Source organism: Tupaia chinensis, unplaced genomic scaffold (assembly GCF_000334495.1).
Source record: "Tupaia chinensis unplaced genomic scaffold, TupChi_1.0 Scaffold000281_1, whole genome shotgun sequence".
NCBI lineage: Eukaryota > Metazoa > Chordata > Mammalia > Scandentia > Tupaiidae > Tupaia > Tupaia belangeri.
The window spans coordinates 2,917,960-2,945,148 of NW_006159764.1; the positions used below are offsets into that span (position 1 = coordinate 2,917,960).

General features: G+C 34.5%; 1 long non-coding RNA gene across 1 annotated transcript in view; it reads left to right on the top strand.

The window, feature by feature from the left end:
• The first annotated feature begins 1,234 nt into the window (after window positions 1-1,234).
• Window positions 1,235-27,189, top strand: part of LOC106735048 (uncharacterized) — a 58,904-nt gene continuing 32,949 nt past the window's right edge. Inside the window, exons 1-2 of the long non-coding RNA XR_001370481.2 lie at window positions 1,235-1,311; window positions 7,690-7,787. This is a non-coding gene — a long non-coding RNA (uncharacterized LOC106735048). The remainder of the gene's footprint in view (window positions 1,312-7,689; window positions 7,788-27,189) is intronic.

Genomic DNA, 27,189 nt, shown 5'->3' on the forward strand with positions numbered 1-27,189 from the left:
GAATGGCTGGATGATTGATATTGTCACTTGCTGAGATAAAAATTACCAGAAGCCGAAGGAGATATAAAAATAAATATGATTTGTTTAATTTTTAAGATATGCTGTTTTTAGGAGCCTATAGGATAGCTCAGGGAACCTACATATCTTTGAATAGCAAGAGAAAATTCGAAGTAATTCTTGAGAAATTGCAAGGATGTTGAGAAGGACACCCTAAAAGTAATGGGAAGGGTGGGAAAGTCTGTGCTGGCAAGAGAATGAATTATTTGGTCTTTAAATATTATATTTCAGGTGTCTGTGAAGATATTTCAGAAAACAGAAGAAAATGTAGAAAGTCAATGTTAAGGTGTGCCACAGCTTGAATGTGCTCCCCTCAGATTCATTTATTGCTGCTGTGACAATATTAAGAGGTTAGAAACTTATCCAAGTATGGTATACAGAACAGAGGACTTTGGAGTTAATTAGGGTTAAATAAAATCATCAGATCAAGGTCTGTCTGTTTCCTGGGGATGAGAATTTAATAGAGAAGATGATTCAGTAGACTAAAAATGTTCTTGGTTCTTAGATTATGTTTGTTTGTTTAAATGCTAGAAGGCATGTACATATAAGGGGATGGGGAGATAAAGCACCTTCATTGGCCTGGCCTGGTCATACCACGATTTTTTTTTCTTCCAACTGTCATGCCATTGGGATCTTGAGCATGATTTCTCTCTCAGTGTGCGTTTTTAAGATGAAGGAGCCAGGACTTAAATCCTACTTAGCCATGTATGTTCCAACTATGGTGCTGACCTGGTTTTTGGATCGTGGGAGATATCTATGTTTAATGATATAGGAATAAGAACATACAGAGAACAGTGGTGAACTGTGTGAAAAATAGTTTAAGTTTTTTGAGGGAGGAAGCAACATTACCATAATCTCATATGCTACTTAGTAATTAAGCTTGACTATCAAGCAGAGCCTGCAAAGTTTGGTAAAGAATAATCCAATGTTACAGTAATATAGTGCCTTTAGAATAAACATAACAGAAATGCAAAGCAAATAATTAAGTATATAGTATACTAAAAATTTTTAATAACTTAACATAAATATTAAAATATTTAATTTAAGTAAATAGCAGTAGCAAATAAAGGACTTAGACTAGGTGGTGTAGTCCATCATGTTAAGAGACAGCAGTGCTGGAACCCACGTGGTAACTGTCGGTTTGATTCCCCAGGTTGGCCTGAAAACACTCCAGGTGCTCAAGCAGAGGCCCAAAATTCTGAGGAGCTGGAAGGCTGGGAAAAGTGGATCTTGTCAAAACAGAACACATCTAAGGTGCATTCTTTCTCTCTTTCTCATGCATGTGAACATGGTCTATGTTATTTTAACAAGGAGTAGCAAATAAAGAAGTGATACAAAAAAAAGAAAAAGCTACATTTGCAGAAATAATATGTGCACTTAAAACACAATATTTGGGACTTGAATGATAAATACAAAAATAAGAAATGTTTTGTTCAGTCCACTAGATGGAGTATGATGCAATCGTTTTAGAAAGTTATGAATATGCATGGAAATTACATATACTGTGTTAGGTGAAAAAATATATATAAATTTAGGTTTAAAATGTACATATGCATTATATAAAATAATGCCAAAATTCTAGTGTGGGAATTATGAATAAATGTTTTTCTCTTCTGAGTATTTCTGTTTTTCCAATATGTTTTAGTATGAAAAAATATATATAGAAGGACCAATTAGTTTTACAAAACTTTATGTTCACAAATAATATGCTTCTGAAACCAGACATTATCTAAACAATTGCAAAAGATCACCTAATGATATTATTGTTGGCATATTAATTAATATATGTTAACTCCTGTAATAAAACTCAAAATATATGTGTATGCTTGACATTTATTTTTTGCTCATTTAAGAAGATATCTTTGCCTTCAATGTCATGACCAATCTTTCAGGTGACAGGCTCTGGAGGCTTGCAATCATTCATAAATGTCTTCTAAGGTTTTACTGAGATCATCTTCATTTCAGCTTCTGAGAAAAAGAAATGAATGTGGAAGAATGCTCATAAGAGGATTTTATGGGTCAACCCTAGAAGGGGTGCAATCATTTTTTGCAAATGTTACTTTCTGTCAGTTATTTATTTATTTATTTTATTTCATCTTTTTAAAATTTTGAATTATTTTATTTTTACTTATTCATTCATTTATTTTTAATTTGACTAGAGAGACAGAGAGTGAGATAGAAAGTGATAAAGCATGCCACCAGGTCTGGGACTCAAACTATGGTTGGCTATGTGGGAATGTCCAGCACCTTAACCACCATACCACCTGCTGGTTCCCCTGTTATTTATTTTTGTGTAAAAAGTCACCTCAAAACTCCATGTCCTAAAACAATAGCATTTTTTTTCTCATAATTCTATGGCCTGTACATATATCTTTTTCTGATCTTGTTTTGGCTTACTCATGTGGCTGCAATCAACTGATGCATAACTGGGACCTGAGTTGACCTGGGTCCACTAGAACTCTCTTCATAGGCAGTCTTTTATCCAAGGCTTCTTCAAAGCATGGACACATCAGGAACATATTTCAAGAGGATGAAAAACAGAAGCTGCAAGATCTGGTAGACTTGCCTCAAAGTCACATGACATAACTTGGCCACATTCTATTGTTCAAAACAAGTCACATAGCCAGTACAAATTCAAAGAGTTTGGAAAGGAATTCCACCGCTTGATGGGAAGGGTATGTTCATTTGCAATGCAATGAAAATACAGAAGACATGATTCTCTAAGAGTTATTATTGTAACACTCTACCACACATTGCTTAGAACCTAGATCCACAGTTTGCCTGTGTCAGTGTTACTGGGAATGAGGATAAATTCTGTGCCCAAGAAGAATAGAAATTCTCAATTGTGATAAACCAGGCACATTTTCTTTCTTTCACAATGTAGTCCATAGTGTTTGTTGTTTGCTTTCTTTTTATTGTGAATGTTGATAGCATTTAATGAAAGCTGATGAATAACTACATTGAAGGTTACCACTAAGTTCTATTATTGCACTCAAGCTTTCACTTATAGCAAAGCCTCTTGATAGCATATCTATGTCCAAAGGGCTGCACTATGTTTATCATTTTGTTTCTCAACCCTGTCTGGGCTTGATAAAATTTTAATTCCAGGGGTCATCAGGTGACATCGTGGTTGAGATGCTTGACTCCCACATGGCCAACTGCAGTTCAGGTTCCAGACCCAGTGGCCTGAAAATCCCAATAAATAAATAAATAAATAAATTTTATTGTTGTTCCTGTCTCACCTGGTATGTGACAGCAATGACCAGAAATCCTACGCAAATACATGAGAGAGAGATGAGGAAGCAAGAACCAAAGAAGTACAGTTACTGCAGCATCATACTTTGGAGTCGTAGTGGGGTTTGGCACTTTATCCTCTTGACAATGTGTACTTTTGGAAGATTTATAAAGAGAGGAGAAAGTTAAGGAGAGTTATGTTTTAGACAGGTCAATATAGTAGAAATACAGAAATACTTTTCTGGGGTAAGTTGTTGAGGTGTGTTGACTAATCAGATTTTACATGGATAACGTCTGAGTAAGTGCTGTGTGTCGCTGAAGAGAGGAGTAGATTATAGAGAGTATCTGAACTGGAATTGGTACCATTTGATTGCTGTTGGAGAGAAGGAGATGAAAGTATAAAGGATGCTTTCTGCAGTTTATTCCATTGAAAGACATCTGTCCACAGGGAGAGTACAAGTTGAAATGCAGCCCTTGTTCAATGCGCTGTTCCTTGAGTTTTGTTAAAGCTATGTATTCCTACTGAAAGTGTGCTGTCTCCCAAAATATCTGTCCAAGTGGGACGTCTATTTTTAATTCACTTACTGTTGGGAATGTCTTTTCAGGTCCCAACATCTATAGACGTCCTTTTTTTCTCTCTGAAAATGCAGAAATGTGCTGCCTAGACTGGGTGAAGATATTAAGGATAATATCTAGATTTATGACTTGAGGCCTAATGTCAAAATTTTAAAACTTCACTCCTCAAAATACAGTCCTTGAACAAAGGCCATTAGTATTGCCAGATGGATAATTAGGAGTATAGAATATTTTATCAGAATCTGCTTTTTAACAGGTGATTCTTGTATCCATTAAAGTCTGGAAAGCACTGCTGTAGGGTGGAGTTAGTGAATGAATGCCTCAGAGTTTGGTTATTAGAGAGTATTCTTTCATTTGTCCAGTCAGAAAACACCCCAATTGCAGGTGAAGGCCATGGGCTGCCTTACCCAATGGCTTCTTGCTGTGTCTGAGGGAGGCTCAGAGGAAACAAGTACCTGCCAAAACTATGAAACACACCGGGGTAGAAGGAAGTATTTTACAAATTAATGGAAGTAAAAAGGCACTTCCCCTCCCAAAGGAAAAAAAAAAGAAAAAAAAAAAACAACAAACAAAACCCCAGCATTTTTCTATTTTTATGTTAGTATATACCAGTGAGGGCTAGAGAAATTGTAAGCATAGAGCTATTCTAGAGAAAGCATCAAAAACTGAGTGGCATCAAAAATGGAAATTCATATTCTCTGGGGGAGGCTAGAAGTCCAAATAAAGGTATTGGTAAAGCCATACTCTCTCTAGACACTGTACAGGAGAATCTTCTTCCTATTATTATTATTTAATTTTCTGCTGGAGAGTAGGTGCACAGACTGGAGAGACTCAGAGAGAAAGAGGGAACATGAAAAAGTACCTTTTGGTTGGGGAATCGTTACTCCATTTCTTCCCGCTTTCAGGATTTGGGGCACACGCATACACACAACGTTTCTCGAGTCTCCTGGTCCATGACTGGAACCTCTTAGTTGCCCAGGTGGGATCCAGAGGCCTGAACCACCATTCCACAGGCTGGCCATCATGGAGAATCTTTTCTTGACTCTTCCACCTTCCAGTGGTTATTGGCAATCTTTGCTGTTCTTCGGCTTGTAGATGTATGTCTCCTGTCACACAGCTGTCTCTTCACTACGTGTCTTCCCATTGTCTTCCCTCTGTGCATACTTGTTTCTTTCTTGTAATAAAGACAAAATTAATAGTGAATTAAGGACCACTCTAATAATCTACTCTCAACTGATGATATTAGCAACAATCTTATTTCACATTGTGAGGCACTGGAGGTTAGAATTTCAACCTATCTTTTTAAGGGCTATAATTAAACCCATACAGGGGAATAAAGAATAATCACAAATTTTCTTTAATGGCATTTTAGAAACTTTCTGTCATCAGAGTATTTCCAAAATCAATACTAGAATAAATTACTTTGTAACTGAAACAGAAGTAACAATATAAATGTGGTATTAATTCAAAGTAAAAAAAAAGGTAGACAAATACAAACACTACAAAGAAAGGGTCAATTAAACCATGAGGTGAAAAAAGAATAAGAAGGGGCTGGCAGGTGGTGTGGTGGTAAAGGCATTGGCCTCCCACATGGCTGACCATAGTTTGAGTCCTGGACCTGACAGCTTGCTTTTTTATACTTTCTCTCTCTCTCTCTTTGTCTCTCTCTGGTCAAATTTAAAAAATAATAATAAATGAATTAAATTAAATAATTCTTAAAAAGAGAATAAGAATACTAAGGTTATAAACTCATGGGCAAGATACGAGCAAACATGCTTGGAAAGTAGAGTAAAATGAAAGTCTTGAGTCCCACATGATTTAGACTCCTGGGAAACAGGCCCTCATCAGCTGTTTCTATGGCTCACCCCCTGACTTCTTCAGACTCTGCTCCACTTTCAGTCTACTACTGAAGTTCTTCTATTTGCTCTGTATCAAAAAGCAATCTTGGCTATTTCCAGGTTTTATTTTTTGTCCTTACCATGTTTTATTTTTTTTCCCTCTTTCCTGCAGTATTCTTGCAAATTTTAACACTTAATCTGCCTGACTATAAGAACTATTTGATGAATAGTCACTTCTATTTGGGCAGATTCTGGTACCTAATATACCTTCAGTCTTAGAGAAGTGAAGGTCTCAACTCTTTAAACATGTATTTTATGTCATTTTTTTTTTTTGAAAGATAGCAATAAAGCTTGAGTCAGAATCATTTTGGTTAAATTCATTGTTGGTGTTTGTAAGTCAAAATAAATAAGAATTATGAATAAGCTTTGGGGCCATGAAAACTCCAGGTTGCTTTAGGAAATAAAGACTTGACAGGACAAGTCAAAATTTCACAACACACATTATGTCACTTCAAATCTGTTTCCAATGTCATCTGTCACCATTTTATCTATTCTTTTCACTCTAGATTATATTTTCTCACTGAAGATCTCAGTGTTAGGAATTCTGTGAAAAGGGTCAAATGGAGGTTAAATAAGCCTTCAGTGATAGGAGTTTTATAAAGGAGTTTCCTTGTATAGGCTGTCAATTGTGATTTTTTTACTGGCACTAATTTGACAGCCTGTAAATTTTAAAAAAGTGTAACAAGATTATAACTTTTAGTCACATGTATTATTCTCAGTGGTGACTTACTACAAATAAAATTTTGCTCTTTAGTTCCAAATATTGAAAGAGGTATGATTAAAATGTTAACTGTATATATATATATATATATATACATATATATATATATAGGTATGTACATGATATATATATATATATATACATATATATATATTTACTTATATACATATGTATATACTATAGATATTTAAGTGAAAAATAATTTAATAAATTTATCAGAAGCAAAGAGCATTCTAAACAATCATAAAGTTTGGGCTTTGGTTACCTAATACACAGTTCTCTGATAATAGCATTAATTTTGTCCAGTTTGAGAAAATTGATGTATTAAACATAATTAATATCTTTTTTTATTTTTAGGTTTATACAGAATGTTTAGATGTTTAAATCTATTTCCTAGGACAACATCTGATATTAGGATATTGCTTAATGTCTTTCATGACTTGGTTCACTTGACCAATTGACCCACCATGTTGTGTTTACTCTCATTCCATGCTTTGATTCTGTTTATTTTTTTTAATATTTCACACTATTTTTTTTTTTTGCTGTAGGTTGCAAGTGCTTAGTGGAGAAAGAGTGAGAGAGAGAGAGAGAGAGAGAGAAAGAAAGAGAGGGATAAGGCGACAAATCATGCCCCAAGGGGAAGGCCACACGAAATCTCTTCTCAGGAATATGGGCACACATGTACCTGCACTTAGCTTGTTTTTCCAGTTGCCAGGTCCAGGAAAACCTCCTAGTCAGCCATTTTGGATCCAGTCAACTTAACCTCCACCCTGCTGGCCTCCCCTTAGGACCTTTTTAATTAGTATTTTACTTCATCTTATTTATCATCATTTTCTTACAAAAATTTATGTTCTGTGCACACAATGTCCTTTCTGCTATAAACTCAGCACTTAGTAAACATTTACTTAATAAACACCTGATGCACTTTACATTTTATAGGAGAAAACTGTGGTTCAGAGGAATTAAGTGGGTTTTCTGAGGTGAAATCACTGGCCTGATGTTCCCTAACTCTGACCCAGATTACTCCAACACCTGGAATAACACATTTCCACTTTCTGAATTCTTTCTTATGTAGTCTTTGGGATGTACACCCGTACATATATAATACATACACATGAAAGTTATTGAATACACTTTGCCCAAGTTCATGTTGTTTAAGATATATTTTAAATTTAATGATTATTTCTTTCTTTCATGAGCAAGTGAGAAGAGAGAACGAGGAGAGAAGGAGGAGATAGCATATCCAGCACGGTCTAGATGCCGAAATCCACCCTGACCCTGTAGGCAGTCCTGGATCGTGGGTAAGTATTTCCCCGGGGAACCCAGGGAGGTCTCCAGACTTGAATCAGAAACTTTTCCATGTGGTATTGCCTTATAAAGCATTGTGGCTTGCTGCTTTGCCAATATCCATGCCCTTCAAATACTTTTTTTTTTCTTTTTTAGAAATGTTAGCTATAGGGTGCATGTACTCACCAGAAAGACAGAGAGACAGAAAATGAGAAATCACCTTCTAGGGAAGAGGTCACGTTGAAATCCCTTCTCCATCCTCCTATCAGGATTTTGGGAGCGCACACACAGGCACCCAGCATAAGTTTTAAAACACCGGGTCCAGGATTCGAATCTCAGACAGTTGACTATGTGGGAGTCCAGTGACATAAACATTATGCTGTCTGCTGGTCCCACCCCTCAGATATTTTCCCACCATCTAAGAGCACTCATGATAGTGTTATATAATTAAAACATTGTTTAAAGCCTTTCTAATGAATTAAACCTGCCATCGTGTATTATGAGCATATTAGAACTGTGCTCAAAATTGTTTCTAATAAAGCTTCAAAAATGCCTGTATGATGCTACCTAATGTGGTGTGTGTGTGTGTGTGTGTGTGTGTGTCTGTAGCCATATTTAGAAATGTCAATTTATAGATGTATAGATTGATTTACAATAGAGGTATATATATCATTAGGTCATCAGGAAAGTCATGATATACTCTTGCATAGAAATACATACAAAAATATGTCTTGATTTTCCTAATGACCTAATACATACATATATATATATATATATACATATATATATGCATACATACTATATATATTCACACTCTGTGTTCATGCATACACACTTTATATATACATACAAAATGTGTAGACATACATAATTCACACATACAGAGTATCATAATTATTTTAATTTAAATAAGGTATCAATAATATAATTATTAAGATTTTTTTGTGTGTATTTTCCTTTCTTATCTCTAGTTAGTTTTTACTGTAAGAAAAGCAAAACCAATATGTAAATTAAAAAAACCTTTAAAATCTAAATGCCAGATCCATTGAATTTCTATTTTTTGCCTAGAAAGTATGTTTTGAGAATTTTTTTCTTTTTAGGGCAAAGTTAACCAGAATAAGAGGAAATAAATAATCCTCTTTGGAGAAAAAAATGCAAACCAAGCCACTGTCTTCACTTGCGGAGTCAATCCACACAGTGATGACTTGGCTTCCCGACTTCATTCTCCTTGCCTCCAGCGAGTCGTCGATTTAGAGCTGGAGATTCAGTTTATCTCCGACTCTCAGTCTAGGCTGTTCTGTGAGGTTCTACCTCCATGACCACCAGAGCAGCACATTAAATCATCCAGGCCATAGCTTTGCTTTGTTGTGGACAACCTGTGAAGTGACTGGAACAGAAGCTTCTTATTTTCTGTTGAATGAGAATAAGGAAAGGCAAATTTCTAGGCACCTCTGCCAGTGATCTTTCAACTGTGAAAGTAAAAGGAATCCGACATGAGAAGTTAGCCAAGCTGAACAAAGAGACGTAGCAAAAAACTGGATCCTGATAATACATTTGTATTGCTGTATTTACACTCTAGATATATTCCTAAATTTGTTTTTAAAAAAGTGAATCATCTTAGTTTTATTTTGTCAAAGCCAGTGTAGGTAAAATTTCCTGTCACAATCAAAAAAACTCTGATAGAATATAATATTCTTGATATTGAAGATAAGTCACATTCACAGAGTTGGAGAAAAAAGTACTCCATTGAACTTCAAATGAATTTTAATGATGAGTATTTTTCAGAGTATTTTTCAATACCCAGAGTGGGTATTGTTTTTCAATATCGTTTTATTAGTAGTAATTTGTTGTGGAATTTTTTCTGGTTCAAACTGGTAATCAATTATTTTTATCTGATTTTGTGTTTTCAATTTCATATTGCTTTTTAAAAGATGATCCTTTAATTATTTATTTCTGCATAATAAATTACCACAAATTTAGTAGCTTAAAAGATATATATTTATTATTTGAAAATTGTGTGGCTCAAGATTTAGAGTATCGCTGATCTGGGTCTGCTGCTCATGGTTTGACAAGACTGTAATCAAGGTGTCAGTTTGGCTGCACTCTCATCTGGAGGCTTGACTGGGGAAGACTCTTCTTCCAAGCTCATGCAGCTTCAGTGTCAAGAATTTGACCTAAAAAACAGGAAAAAATATAGCTATAGTGGCCTTGAAAGTAAACAGATAATATGAAGTAGAGCCATAGCTATGCCATAATATAAACTCTGAATTTTTGAGGGAAAATAATAACAGAGGAGATAAAGTATACTATTACAAAGCTCTTTGATAAAGAAAGAATAGGGGGAAAAACAACAGAGAAACAACAACATATGGAAGAGTAAAAAATAGACATATATATTGCCTCTGGATAAATGTCAGGATATATAAAATCCTGATATTTTTCCAAGTTTGATTTTAGTCCACATGTGTTTTAGCAATTTCTTCAGACGAGATCATTCCTCTAACACATTTCAAACACGTATATGCAACTGCCTACTCAAGATTTACACTTAGTTATCTAAAGTTATCTGAAATACGTGTTTTAGTTGTTTGCAACTCAGTGTTTTCAGCCGCTCTCATTTAAAACTTGGAATTCTCATATCTTCCTTTCTTTCCTTTATATCCCGTACCAAAGACTTCAAGAAATTCTGTTGTCACTACCACCAAAATATATGCACAATCCTATTACTTTATTGGACTTCAACTTCTTCTACCCTGATACATGCCACTTTTATCTCTTGCCTAAATTACAGACATATCTTTTCTGCTTCTAAAGTTGCCCACACTCTCTTGTCAGCATAGCAGCCAGAATGGTTTTTTATAAAACATGATCTAAATGAAGTTATTCATTTGCTAAAATCCTGCAAAATTTCCTTATTTCACTCAGTGTAAAGAAAATGTAAAGATCTTTTTAGGGGATGCAAACCCTAGGCGATTTTGCTTCCTTTTTTACCTAGGAACTCTTTTCTTTTGTGTTCTGTACTGTTCACACTCTTCTAATTGCTGGTCCTCTAGCTGACTCTTCACTTTTCTAGACTTCCCCTTCTCCCAGACATCTCTGTAATAATGCCCTTGCTCCCTTCTTGTCTTTGCCTAAAAGCTTCTCTCTCAAGGAGGCCGACAGAGATCACCCTATTTGTAAAGACAACCTACCCCTGTTAGTACCACTTACTTGCTATTTTTAATGACTAATTGCTTTCAATTTATTAGTGTAATTGTCATGTCTGAATTTACTTAAATAGACTTATTCATCTTATGTTTCCATTATCATTCCCCCCACTCCTCCACCCGGAAAACGGATTCCATTAAACTAGGTATCTCTTTCTCTCTTTTATCCATTACTGTTTGCCCAGCTCTGAGAACAGGGACACAGACATCCAGCAGGGCCTTGTCATGCCATGATCCTTCCCCCTTACTACCAGCCAGCAAAGGTCAGGGAGCCCTGCAGACAGACCCAGCATGTCCAGGTTGACCCAGAAACTGAGCTCTGAGCTTTCCCAGATGGCGTTGGTATGGCAAGGCACTGCCTGCACTGCCACAGCTGGGCCAGCATGAACTTCTCTTAATGTGCATGCCATTTTACTAAAAAATTCCCTACCTTATATTTTGAATGGATAAGAGATTTAGACAACTTTATTTATTTATTTATTTTCCACAAGGGACTGTGTTGGTCCTGATACATGACAGCTAAGCTTTCGCCAGATCTTTTTTCATAGTTGTTCTGTATGGAAGATCAATGTGCACAGATTCTGTAACATTTATTTGTCGAAAAGATATTTTTACAGTCTCTTCCACTAGCTCAAACTGTGCTTTTGAATCTCTGAACTAATGTAGTGCATAAAAATTATGATTAGAGTCTGCATTTCTCTTAGCACTCTTTCTGAGTTTATTACAACTTATGTAAGCTTGATTTTGATCATTACACTGCCAAAGTAAAATGTGTCCTATCATCGCTATTTCTGGACTAGTCGTTTTCAGAAGTCGCTGGAAAATCTCTAAATGGATGTCAATAATGGGTGTGGAGAGTAAATAAGATACCGTGTTTGTGCAGGGATGGGGTGAACGGTCGGCTGGTGGCACTGTAGTTGCAAACTGATTGTGGGGATGCTTGTCTCAGCCAGTGATATCCAGTAAGAACGGAGAAGATGCATCTTCTAGGGTGTCGCCGACCTAATACGGCACTCTCTGGATTGGCAGTGTTTGGGGTCACTTGCACTTTTTCTTGAGGTTTATTAACTTTATGTGTGAAGGATCCTTATCCACTTGTGCATTTGTCGGGGAGTTCTGAAGAGTTTTGTTTAGTTTAGAGGCTGCAGTGACCAAGGCTATACCCACAACTACAGAACAACCGTTGGAAACTTTTTGATGATCACGTTCCTTGAATTGAATAGCTGTAATGGTACCCAAGTCAGGAAATAAACAATGGGGACAGAATATTCATCAGTCTTTGCACAAGCACAAAGTTACCTTATCAACTTTTATTCATAATCCTTTATTTCATAGGACTGGAGAAAATTTGATGAAAAATAGCCCAAACCTTGTTGGATAAGTAAAATTTTGAACAACTGTCCTTCTAAACCCCACAAAGACATGTGTTTTTAACTCATAACTACAAAATCGTCAGATGATTTCAAGCTATTTCCTTGTCGTTTATGTGTGCTGTCAGCCTGCAGTCATACCCACCAAATGTGCCTCATCGACTCCTCTCTGCATTACCAGATATAGTGTATGTAAAAGAGGAGGGTCTGAGGAACGACATTGGGGGAGGATAGGAGAGCAAGGCATTAATGGCACAAAGAGGTGCGGTATTACCTGTTGAAGATGTTTTGTAGTTTTATCAACTGTACTAGGGAGAAATGTTCACCTGTTGAAATATCCACTTTGTAAGACAAATAATAATGTGATAGAATGTACAAAAGAACATGGAATGAAAAAATAAATTAATTAATAAAGAAATAAAAATGAAACAAAAAAGAATCAGCACAATATTATATTCCTCGAAAAGACTCCATGTAGCTATAACGTAGAACAAAACTATGCATTAGATTTGTCTCTTAATTTGGCTGTTATCTTTATTTCTTTAGTACCCAGTGAAAACACATTTCTTTAATTCTTAACAGATTACCAAAATAAGCTTCAACTTCTTGTCTCTATCTCCTAAGTATATACATATGTAAAAAGCACTTGCAAATGTATTTAAAATTAAAAAATAATATATGTTATTTGAGCAAACTCAGATGTCCTTAATGAGTAAATATTACTTATAAGCTACTCTCTAAAACAAGAAGCATGCACTATGTATCTAAAACTTGTAAATCAACTAATAAAAGGCCATACAAATAAATGAAGTAATATTTTAAATCTATCTATGCAAGTGATTAATTTCAATATGTGCTTTATCATCTTAAATTTGAAGAAACAGTATCAGTTTATTCTTTGACTCATTTTCAAAACTTAAAAGAATACTGTAAGTGTTGATAAGCTAATTTTATAGATGTTAGGGATAAAAAAAATTGGCCTAAGACAAAAATTTTATTTTGTTTATTTAAAGTGGAGTGGTCTGTGGTTTAAATACCAGACCTGGCAGCTTGCTTTTTCACTTTCTCCTCCTTTCTCTCTCTCTCTTCTTGGTGAGCTAGCAAATTAAAATAATAATAAATGAAATTAAAATAATAATAAATAAAATTAAAATAATAATAAATAAAATAAAATAAATAATTCTTGATAGGGAGGCAAGGCAATTGAGGGACACAGGAATGGCTTATTACCTGTTGATGATAACATGTATAGTATTCTCAACTGAGCTAGTCTGAGGTGTATTTTATGTTGGGTGAATTCTCTTCACAAGCCAAATGATGTATAGCAATCGAATATTTAAAAAATAATAATAATAAATTCTTAAGAATATATTTAAGAACTGTAAAGTGTTTAAAGTATAAAGTAACTAATAAAAAAGTGATAAACATGAACCTGTCAAAGTAAATAGAATTGGAAAAAAAACAAACATTAACTTCATCTATAAATGAAAAAATAAAGTGATTGGAGTCAGATGCTTAATATGAATTTTTAAAAGTAATTTAAGAAAATTGTATGATATACAAGTTTAATGGCATAGCTTACTAAATCATGCTCATATTCAGATACTGTAACCAGTTTTATAAATTCTATGGCCACATGTTAGTTTTTCCTGATGTTGAATGCGGAGCGTAATCATCATGAATATACTTTGTCTTTCACTTTTGTTTGTGAGAGATTCACACTGCATTCTGCCACAATAACGGTTATCATATTGCTGAACAGGATTCCACTGAAAGAATATATCACAACTGGGGGGGTTGGCAGGTAGCATGGTGCTTAAGGGTACTAGACTCCCACATGGTCAACTGTGGTTCAAGTCCTGGACCTGGCTGTTTGCTTTCTCACTTTCTCTCTCTCTCTCTCCTCTCTCTCTCTAGTAAAACTAAAATAAACAAATAAATAAAGTTAAATTAAAAAATATTTAAACTAGAAAAGAATATAGCACAATTGGCTTAACAGTAATATTCTTCTGCACCCATCCTTTGATGAACATATGTAGTCATTTCTCTTATGTCATATTATCAGCATTTCTGGGTCAGAAGGAAAACGTTTTTTGGAGTTTATTAGATACTTTATCTGTAAAAGTTAAACTCATAAAAGCAAGCATACAGTAGTGGTTGCCTGCAGGGGATATAGTTTTAGTTATGCCAGATAAATAATTTCTAGAGATCTGTTACATAACACAGTGCCCACAGCTAACAATCAAATGTGTGCACTTCAAAATATGTTTATGCTAAATATTCTTGTCACAGAAACAACAAATAAAGAATTAAAAACCCAACAAAAATAAGGGTGTGAGAAGGATCTGAGATTTGTTCTGCAGGTCTCTTGCCATCACTGTGGTGTTGGTCTCACATATGTTTGCTCAAGTCCAAATTCGTCAGCTGTGGGCAGTAGACATGAGCAGTTCTTAGTCAATTCTAATGAGTTTGTTCAAAATAAAAAAGACAAAAAATGTAAACATCATGACAAATACTAGCACCAACAAAATCTGAAGTGATTCTCCTAAGGACCTTGTCCTTGCAAACATAATCCATATTTTTCATATCCTTTTAAGTCAGAGGCAAAGGGAAGTGGACTCAAAGAAGGCTAGTAGGGTGAACCTGGTCCGTTAATGAAGTGGAGTTTTCCAAAGAGAAAGTCTCCATTTATTTACATTCATTTTCTGTGTATCTTCTTTTGAGGAATAATCAATTTCTCAAAATAATAATTTGAGAGTAAATTTTCATTGAATTGCTATTAAATTTTTATTTGTAAGAATTCCTTGTATTTTCTGGATATAATTCCTTTGATCTGTACATGCATTTCAGATATTCCTGTCTTTTGCTTAGTTGTTTATTTTCACAGTGATGAGCATTTTCTTTTTTTCTCTTTTTTTTGATGAAATTCACTACATTATTTCTAAGATTCTGAAATTTCATAAGAATATGTCTGAGTTATTTTAAATTCACTTTTAACCACATTGGGAGGAAACTTTATAAGTGAAAATTTCTCTCCATGTCTACTTCTGGAAAAATTTGTTGAGTGTTCCTTTAGTAACTTATTTTCGTCAAGTTTTTCTGTTTGCTTTTCTAAGGCCCTCATTGAACATGTTGAACTATCGTGTATTCTCTTGTCTTTTTATTTTTTTCTATAACTTCCTTGTGATTCCACTATATTCTGAGTAATTTCATCTGTTTCCTTCTATATTCCTTTAATTTTCAATACAAACAATATATAGTACATATGCACAATAAATATACATAAATATTTTAATCCCTCAAAACATTTTATTTTTTTTAATGGTTCCACTTTACCTTCTTGTTTTATAGATAGCATATCCTCTGAATTACAGCTGATTGAATGTAAAAATTATGTTTTTAATAATGATTTATTTTGTTTTACTTATTATAATGATTATTTTAAAATTTGCTATAGGGCATATGCACACACACCAGAGAAAGAGAGAAAGAAAATGAGAAAGCACACCACCAGGTCTGGGGCTTGAGCTGTGGTTAGTCATGTGGGAGTCCAGCACCTTAATCACAGTGCTACCTACAGACCCTTTTTAAAATTTCTTTATCAGTCTCCTTTCACATTATTTTTAGTTCATCTTGATTGTTCTCTTTCAAGCAACTGGCATTCCTCCAATGTTGGCGATCTTAGTTGTCTATGCATATTTTAGAAGAGAGACTAGGTATTTTACTTCACTTTCCTTTACAGTTGTATAAATATTGTTCCTTTCTTGGCCTCCTACGTGACTGAGAAACTTGATTTGGTCCAGAAAGCCATCTACATGCTTTATTTTATGCTGGCCAGAAATAAAGTTGAATATCAGCCTGTGGGCTCCCTGTACATTGGAAAGAACAGATGTCACGGATTTTTCTGTGTGCAGTTGCTTTATGGCTATGCGTATCACAGACTTCTTGGCCTTGAGAGAATGTTTTTTTATAAACTTGCATTTTAATATTGTAAGGTATAGAACCATTTTGCAGACCAGAATGATCTTGATGACTGAGCCAAATTCTTTCTGTGTTGGAAAACTGGTTGTTCAATGGCCGTCATTAACGCAGGGGAGTTATGGGATTACATGTCAATAACTGGGACTTTCTGCTAATAGCCTGCTAATCCATACCTGTTATGGTATTTTGTTTAACAAAAGTCTTGAATGTTCATTTCTGAGATCCTTTTCCTTTTTCACATCACAGAGTGCTGGAGAAACCCTTCTGAAAGAAATGTTTAGTGGGTATATGTAGATAAATAAATTAGTGGAATTTGCTTTCCTGGGTAATTAAATAATGAGATCTAGATCAGCTCTGTGTGCTAACCATGTCTGTGGTTATGGGGATGTCCTCGTACAGATGTACACACGCACACATGTACACACGTACACATGTACACACGTACGTCTTATTTCACTAAACATGCTTTGAATTTATTCGTAAACGCCCACCCCTATCTTAACTGTTAATAACTGTAAAACCAAAACTCTTGCCAAATCAACAAAATAAGAAATCTTATAGCACCATAGTTAAGTTTTAACCAATTATGAATTCAACTAGAAAGAGCTTTCAGCCAAAGTTATAACAAATGCAATTTTTAAAAGGTTCATTTTTTAAAAAGTTTTAGGTTTAGTGAACTAGACATTTTTCATTTTATTTATTAGTTTTCTAAATGTTACCATAATACTGACATAGCACTCAAATCTATTTTTTTTCCGAGATCTGTACTTTCCAACATGGCAGCCACTAGCCCATCTGGCAATTACACACTGGAATATGTCTATGTGACTGATAACTACATTTTAATTGTTTCTAATGTAGTTTATTCAAGGTTAAGCGTATACAGCCACATTCAACTAGTGGCTATCCAGTTGAACTTACTAGACAGTCCAGATCTTAAAACTTTTTGTTAGTGCATCATTCACTAATAGAGTTAATAATATCTGACAGAGCTATTCTGAGCATTACATAATACAGTACTTAGTATAGGGTAGGCACTCCACAAATATTTGTGCAATGATTCAAGACTAATTTCTCAGTATACATACTAAGGCTTACCAGAGCATCTTCCTAGAATATCTTCTTGATAGCTGATTTTAATTTCAGTCAAAATGAATTATTATCAATTGTAATGATTTTCTTTTCTATAATTTGACCTCTTTCATGATGAATAAAATTTCCCTCTTTATATTTTGATTGAAAATCAGTTTTGTTTTTGCAGCATTGCACACTTTGGTAACATGAACTTTAAACTCAAAAATTCTGTTCAATTCAATTTAATTCAATTCAGTAAGTTAATCTTTAAGTATGCTATGGGCTCTTGGTCTGGGTGTTTCTCTAACAATTGACTTAATAATTTAATGTTGGTATTTATTTTTATTAATATAATAGAAAAATCTTCATAAAATAGCAATGACCTGTCTCTATTTTAATCTATCATCTAATGTCGAAGCATTTATATTTATAGTGATATATGACTTGATTATCTCTTCCAAGACTGAAGTTGAAATATAATTGCCATTGTGACAGTATTAACAGGTGGGACCAATGAGACTAGAAGATGGCATAATGGTTTCAAAGCTGGACTCCTATGTAATTGACTGTGGCTCAAGTCTCAGACCTGGTGATTTAAAATTCACATGTGTGTGCCTGAAATCTCAAGAGGAGAGTGTGAAAGAAGGGATTGCAACCCATCCAACCCGGGGAGTGATTTCTCACTTTCTGTGTCTCTGTATCTCTGAGGAGCTCATGGGTCCTATAGCAAAAATCTCTATTAAAAACAAACCAAAAAAATGAGGTGGACCAATGATTAGGATATGAGAGCTCTGCCCTTGCAAATGGATTAATGTTATCACAGGAGTAGGTTATTTATTGCAGAAAATTAGCCCCCCTTTTCTGTCTCAGACAATTGCTTCTTCCTTCTACCATAGGATAAAGCAGCATGAAGACGCTCACCAGCTGCTGGGTCTAAGCTCTTGGAGTTGCCAGTTTTCAGAATAAAAAAACTTCTATTTTTATAATACTAAGTCCATGGTACTGTGTTATCGAGTCAAAAAAATGAACTAAAAGAGAGAGACATTTAAAAGTGTTTTAATGTCAATTTAAAACAACTCCTAACTTATGGACTATGTACTATGCATGCATATTCTGTAAAGTATAACATCAAATTCATTAATAGCTATATTTATTTCCTACCAAAAAATCAACATGGAGTCCAGGAAAAAGGTTAGATCTTATCTTTTTGTAATGATTCTGTAACTTTGACACTATAACCTAGGGTTTAACAATGTAATTTTTCTAAATTTTGGTTTCTATACCTATAAAATAGGGGTGATAGTTCGACTATTTACTTTAAGGTGGTTTGTGTGCTGGATGGTGGCATGGCAGTAAAACGTGATCCTCTGGGAGGCTAACCCAATGGAAAGGTTCCAGATTCTTGTCCACAGACCTTTGGAGAACACAGGTAATGCATGTACCCATGATCTAGACTGTTAGAACCTGGGAGTGGGTTGTAACATCAAGACCCCATTGCAGGTGTTGTATCTCTGTCTCTCTATGTCTCTTCATCTCTCCTTTGCTCCTGGAAGAAATAAAATTAATTTACTTAAATAATAGCTTTTGTAGTAATTGAAACAAGAGTACTTAATAACTAATGAATTAAATAATGTTAAGTTTTTAAAATTCCAGTTGTAACTCCTAAAGTTCAATATGGATTTAAGAATTAAATAATATTGCAATATTTCGTAACAAAATGGAAAATAATTACAGATTTTAGACCTACTTCAGTCACTTAGAACGTTAACTGACCTTAAACATGCATGAGAACTTCTATTTTCTCGACCTCGAAAGAGTGAAGGATAATATTTGCTCTCTCTAAACTTCCTAGACTATTGTAAAGACACAGGTGAATTCATGCAAAAACAATTGTACAAAATAATCTAAGTTTAATATTGGAAATCATAAAACAGATACCAAATTATGGAATGAATAATACACAAAGACATGAGGTGCTTCGGGGTTCAGAGGAATGATGAATTTGCAGCTCAAGCCGTCCAAGGAATGTTTTATAGAGGAGGGACTAAATGCAAACAGGAATGTACTATATACTCAACCTTATATTTCAGCCATTTTTTATTTGCATTGTTTTCATTTGAAAATCTAAAACAAATTAAGATAAACTTCAGGGTCAAGGAAAGGGCAGCAGAAGATAATAGTTCTGTTTAATGAAATATTTTTGTGTCAATACAGAAAGGCAGAGTATTCAAATAAATCGTTAGTGTTTCAGTTTATATTCTGTGAAGCTTATATGAGGAAGATTTTATAATCAGCAAAGATACTAAATTCATGATGTGTCAGAATCATTTCTATTTTATTTCAAAATGCTACATAATGCCAATACAAATAAAAACAAGGTATAATAAAATATAATAGCTTGATTTCTCTGTATCATGCTCTCATGTCTTAATTTCAATGCAAATGACGTTTCAACTCTTGATTTTCACTTATTTATGTTCTCCTAATATGCTATCTGTATTCAACCAAGTGTTACTGAATTTTTTAAAAATAAATTTTCAATATTTTCTCTTTATTTTGTGTCAAAAGTCCCATTTACACAAAAGTTATGATACCAAAAATACCACTAGTAATACATACTAATACCACTAGCAATAAAAACACTTTTAAAGAAGATAATTTCATTTGGGTTATCAGCTTATTGAAAAATATGATTACTTTTTTTAAGGTTCTTTATTTTGTGTTTCTTTCTTGTTTCCAACACAACTCAAGTTTTCATTTCTTTTCTATTCACAGTTTTTTTTTTTTTTTTTGGAGAGATTTTCACTATAGAGCGCGTGCGCTCCCAAGACAGACAGGGAGAGAGAGACATAGAGACAGAAAGCGAGAAATCACCCCCCAGGGGGGATGGTCACGCTGCAATCCCTTCTCCTCCATTCTCCTTTGAGGATCTTGGGCACTCACACACACCCACCCGACGTGAGTTTTAAGCCACCGGGTCTGGGACTCGAACCGCAGTCAACTACGTGGGAGTCCAGCGACATAGCCATTATACTTGGTTTTTCATGTACTTAAACGGGATGCTTCAATATTATTTTATAAATCTGAAGATACCAAACTGTTCTTTACATGTGTATTCTGACAAAAAAATGTAGAAGAAAAATGATAAACTCCTGTTATTAGAAAGATATCTGTGGGTCCTTGTAGGTGAAAACCTGGAGAAAGGTATAGCTATTCTGATCTTCGTCATAATCTCTCATTACATATTTGATTTTTTAAGTACTGTATATTTTTTTCTTCTGTATTTTATAGGCATAATACTTTGTGATCCAGTTAGATTATTATTATTTCCTAATTTGTGGAAGTCACCTCCTCTGCTAATCATTTTCAAAGGCTTTCTAAGTACCCATTCACATAATTTGTTCTTACTAAAATAATAAAACCAACTTATTTCTTCTTATCACATTTAAAGATTACATTAGAATCATATGACCTGGTTTGTCCCCATGGCTGCTCATTATTAATGTAAACGTATAATTCAACTTGAGCTAATCAGGTTGGCTTTGATTCCCGGCTTTGCTCATTACATGCAGTGTTGACTAGGGAAAATAAATCATCCTATTTATGTATAATATCTTTCTGTGAGAGTTTTTGTCCAGCTAGACCGAAATCATATTTAGAGGAAGCAATATAAAGTGTTATTTGCTTAATATTTAATATAATCTCATGTATTTTTAAGAGTTTATATTGAGCTAAATGTGTAAAAAAAAAAAAAAAAAAACTCTGAGGGATCTTCTAGTAAATCATTTCATCTTCAAATATGGCGCCTTGTCTATCAGTTTCACTCTGTCATAGCCCTTCTTTCTGCTTTTGCAAACTTGCTGCAATTGCATCCTCATCTATCTACTCATTCTATACATTCTTACTAACTACAGAGTGTCAGATCTGTTGTGAAGCTTGAATATGCTGAGATTCATGAGAAGAGGTCCCTACAGACAGGAACTCCTTTAGTTAGGGAGATTGGGATAAAGGCCTTATAAATATCGCACCAGCAGGGTGCATCTCTAAGAGAAAGATATTCTGTCGCCTTTTAACGTGATAACCATAGAATCCTGAATTTAATTCTCTCTTTCTTAACCTAAACACATTTTCTTTTGTTTTGTATCTTATAAATTCTTCTTTCTGTTGCCTGATGACAAGATCATTTAACATCTGTAGACTCTTATAAATAACTTGTTGGATTATTTTTTTTGTGGACTGAACATGCTGCACTCATATATAAAGCCCTAGGAAAAAATAAAAACTGTGCTCTCATACATATTTACTAAGCAGTCCGAAACAAGTGCACTATATATTTTTATTTTGCATCTAATTAACTAAAGTTTTAATTAAGTCCTTTTTTCTTGACCTCAAGATTTATTCAGTAATCATTTGAATTGTTCTACTTACATATTTAATTCTATATGATGAGACATAGTCTTTGTTTATGAAGACATAACAAAGTTCTTTTCTCCATAATGTTTATGGACAATATATCTAAACATACTATACTTTTATATGGACAAGATATGGATCCAGTGGTGGGCTTAGTGCTAAAAGGTGGAGACCAAAGAAAAAAATCATGGGGTAAGATACTTAGGGCTGTTAAGATAAGTTATGAGGATAAGATGGGCTCTAACTAGCACCATGAGTTTATGTTTAATACAGTTTTAGTTTATACAAGGCCACAGGTATTGAGACGTGTTTATCTCATATAAATAAGAAACAAAATCTGTCTAATATTTATGGCTACGAGTTTATATGTAAGAAAAAGAAAAACAGTCTGCAAGCAATTCTTAGCCAAAACAAAATAAGTGAAGCACATTGAGTTAAAAATATATTTGTTTCTGGTACACAATACATTGTGTACATTGTAGTAGATGCTCAAATGTTGTACAGTGAATAGATAGAAGAATGTTGAACAAATAACCAAGGTATTGAAAAATATAGTCAATAAATATTTGACAGCTATCTTTTGCAAAAATAGGTTTGATAGACTGTTTCCTTGCCTTCGTTTTTTTCCCCACAAAGATCAGAAAAATAAACTACGTAGTCATATCACTAAATCTCTTTTTTTAAAAAAGAATGTTATAGCTCAAAGCTCAAAAACCTTGAGTAAAAAAAGTATGACTCAAAGTTACAAAGTAAAGGTTTGATTCAGTTTTCATACCCCCAATTCTAAGTTGTGTGTGTGTGTGTGCGTGTGTGTTTTACAGAATCAGGTACCTCAGTAAAATATATGCTAAGTGAATATTGTCTTTGGAAAACAATGTCTTTAAAAGACTATGTGATATGATACTTTGAACTCGAACAGTTTTATACCTTATAATAAATCAATTTTCTTCTTAGTTAGACATCTACAGGAAGCTCTTACTTACATATACTAGTATACAATACATTTTCTTACCAGCACGGTTCATAATCACAAAATTTGGAAAGAACAGAAATATTAATTGACAGAGAAATAGTAAGTATACATACTGTACATGAAAGCAAAAATAAATGAACTAGATTTACACACAGCAACCTAAGAGAATCTTAAAATCAGTGTGAAAACAGCATGTCTTAGTAGATAACATTTTTATAAATGTGAACAAAAATAGAGTTTATTGATAAGGAACAATCTAACCCGAAATACTTGAGTTATGAGCAACACACAAAAGTGAGAGGGCTAGAAGGGAGTGGACTAAAACATAAAACTGAGAGTGCGTTACAGTGTTTGTTAATTAGCAGACACATGTTTATGACTATCTTTTTATACATCAAATATTTCATAACATTAAAATTAATAACAAAATCTGCATTGAAACAGTAGTAGAAACAGTAACTTTAATGAAGTAATTTCAATAAAATAAAAATTACAGCCATATCAAATACCACAGAAAAATTACTCTGGAAAAATAGTTTAATGGCAAATACACAAAAGATACGGTAACATTTTGAGCAGACTGATATGGTCAGATTTTTATTTCAAGGTAATAAGTGATTGCTGTGTGAAAAATCGGCCATCGGTAGACAGAGATGGATGCTGAGACACTAATTAGTGTTTTAGATGAGGGATGTTTGTGGCTGGAGTAGACTTAGTCATGGATGCGGTGAGGTGTGTTTGGACTCTGGATATATGTCACTGTTATATCCATGAATGTCAAGTATAAGAGAAAGAGAGAGACTTCAAGGTTATGGACCTTGAAATTGGAGTAGAATGGAGTTGTCATTTGCTGAAATGGGAAAGATGGCAGGAGGGGCAGGTTTATGGAATAAAATAAAAGACCGCATTTTTGAACATTTTAGACTTGAGATGTTTATTACACATTGAAAGGAAGATGAGAGATAAGTGTTCAAAGTTCAAGGGAGGCATGAGAGTTCCAGTTATAAATATGGAGATCACTAGTGAGTGTTTGATATTTATAGCAAGAAACTAAAGTCAAAATGATTCAGGGACTGAGCCTTGACAATCAAGGGAGTTTGAACTCACAAGACCAGAAAGTGAAACCTTGATAGAAGGCAGTCCTGATGTCTAATAAGAACATTATTTGTAGAAAGAAAAAGTGAATGACCAAATATGGCTGCCTCGTCATGTAAAGGGTCAATTACTAACACTGAATTAGGCACCGAAAAGGACCTGGATAAGAGTGACAACAGCGGCCCTCATACTACTCCTAGTTATAACTTATACATCAAGACCATCAAATATTTTAAGTTTATTCTTTTATTTATTCCACAAGAGAGAAAGATACATAAACAGAGAAACTGGCAACCCCAACAGAATCTTAGCCAGCCTGCATCACGGGCGTGTGCTCACCTGGCGTTCACAGGGAGGGCCCGAGACATGAGCCCAGGACTTTCTTATATGGTTCTAGTTGCATCACACTGTACCATTGTCTGGGCCCATCTGAAATAAAATAATCTACATTCTACATCTGTAGTTTGAGACATATACTTTTATAACAATATAACTTTAAAAAGCATCTACCTTCGTCAAATGATTGGGTGACCTACAAATAAAATCATAAAGAAAAACAATAGGCAAGTTAAAAAAAGAAGAGGAACGAAAGGACACTGTTTTCTGTATGCAAAGATCTACCGTATTCATCTGAGAGGAGGGATTTGAGAAGCGAACGTGCCTTTTCTACTGTTTAAGTACTCAAACCCACCATTCAGTTCAAATGATCCTAGTCAGTCTTTGACAGCAGCAGATTCAGAAAGCACAGATTTTCAGAGTCTGGACGCAGGCACATATTCTTTGGAGAACAGAAGGCAGGAGATGTGGAGCACTGTTCTCCAGAACCTGAAAGTGTACAGTGTGTGAACAAAAGTTTCAGGTCACCCCGTGCTGCGTGAAAGGTCAGATGCTAATGAGTGGGGCCATCTCTTGTTCTCTAGTAGCATTTTTTGAGTCTTGGAAGGAAGTGGTAAGCTTTAAGATCTATACATGGCTCCAAAAATATGTAAATATGATTGTTCTTCAAGGCTGGCCTGGCTGCAGGTAGGGGTGAGGAGGACTGGAGACTGCTTCCTTGTAATTCTCTTGGCTGGCCATTCTCATGCCACAGCTTCAGAAAGGGGAATGCTTCTAGAAGACAGAAAGCATGAACTTGAGCAGACTCCACATATCATAGCTGAAACTGAGTGATCGATTTTCCTTGCATACTGAAAGATACCTATACTTGGGGCCAGCTGGTGGTGGTGGTGAAGGGACTGGACTCCCACATAGCTGATTCTGGGGCTCAAGTCTTGGACTCCGTGACTTCAAAATCCTGAGAGGAGAGTGGAGGGGAAGGGATCACAGAATGGTCATCCCTCAGAAAGTGATTTCTCTCTTTTCTTCTCTCTATCTTTTTCCAGTGAGTGCACATACCCCAGAACAGAAACCTAAACTAATAATAATATTTATAATAGAAAAAAAAATTCAGGGTTTGGAAATTAGTGCATTTTTTTTTTCTTTAGACCTTGGTTATTTGTGTTTCTGAGGACTAAGGAAATGATGTGGTATCATTTTTATGTATTACTGATACTAGGATCAAAGCCTACTTTCTGAGGACTGAAATAGCACAGCTGCATATTTTGTTTAAGGCTACTTCTCAGGTACTTACATTTTAGGGACAAGTCAAATAAATTAAAATTAAAATGAGGAGACTTAATGAGAAGAAAAATAATTTTCTTTGCTCAATGGAATTCATAAAACTGCCTTTTAGAATTCAGGTATCTCAAATTCTTATTTTTTTTCATGCATTTGAAGTTGAATATTATGCTGAATATGAGAGTTTAGAAATTATTTTATGAAACACATCTAATCATTTTTAGTTTGATTGCATAAAAATACATTATCAGAAGCTATGGCAAATTGATTTTTGGATGGAGAGAGATTTCCAAGGCATTAAGCGATTTGCTTTTGCTTGTCAGCAACATGGAAACAGGAAGTATTTTATCTCATTTAGACCAGTGGTTCTTGTTTGGTTCATTAGTTTTCATTCAAGTTCATCTACATGCCACAGTTAATACACTAATGCCTAATGAGTGTGTATAAATAAGCTGAAACAAAATTTGGTCTATAAATTCCTTAGATATAATTGCTTCTGTAATGTATATAGTTTTCTTTCTTCTTTCTAATTATTTTCAATTAATATAGAATACAAACCAAACTAGTACTTTTCTCATACAAATGTGTGTGTGTTGTCACTTCATTATCCAGAACTATGGAAATTAGCATAATTAGAATTTATGTAAATGATGGCTTAATGATTGTAAAGTCTAAGTGCTATAAAATTTGAAAACTTTTATGCAGATTTGTTCAAATATCAACTGCCTTCTAAAATCTTTAACTTCTTTACCTCATTGCTGTTATAAACAGCTTCTTTATTATAGGGAAACGTTATAGAGTTCTATATGTAATATGCTCATTTTATTATTTTTTTTTTTAATTCAGGAGAGATAGAAAGATGAAGGGAGAGAGCACCCCCCCCCATGGGCATGGTCATGCTGGAATCTGGAATCTCTTCACCATTTCTACTTTGGGAATTTTGGGCATGCACACATATGTGCCCAGCATGTTTTTAAGCCATAAGGTCCATGACTTGAACTACACAGTTGGCCATGTGGGATCCAGCAACCTTAACCACCACAGCATGGTCTGACCTACATTTTAATTTTAATATAATTTTAATACATGCAAAAATTGAATACGCTTTCGGGCTGGAGCACGCAACCATTCATTGGTGTTTTCAGTGAAAAGATACAATGAATAAATCCAAGTAAACTTAGCAAATATTTATTGACTCTCATTAATATTATATACTCTCTCCCTCCTTGTCTCTTTTCTCTGTATTTAGCATTATGAAATTATAGCCATTTACGTGTTTACTATATTTTTTTGAGTTCTATTTCCTACGGACTGCTTGTATCTTAGAGTGTGTCGTCAAATATTTAGCCTGTCCTAACAGTTGCAGTCCATCTCACATCAACAATTGACCTCTAAAGATGTCATATCTCTCCCATGCCTCTTTGCTGGTCTCCTCACTGCTCTTACTTCCTACAACCTGGTCTGCTGATGTCATCATCTCTTTAGTTGTCTCCTTGACTTCAGTATCTTGCTTCAATCTGCCTTTCATCTTAACACCAAACGTTTTTATCTAAACTCCACGTTTAATCATATCATTCTTCTGTTTTAAAATCTCTACTACATATAGATTTATATTATTTGATGTCCACCATGCAACTCAACCTATGCTTCCATTCTCATTTCTCATAACTTCCGGCACTCTACTGAA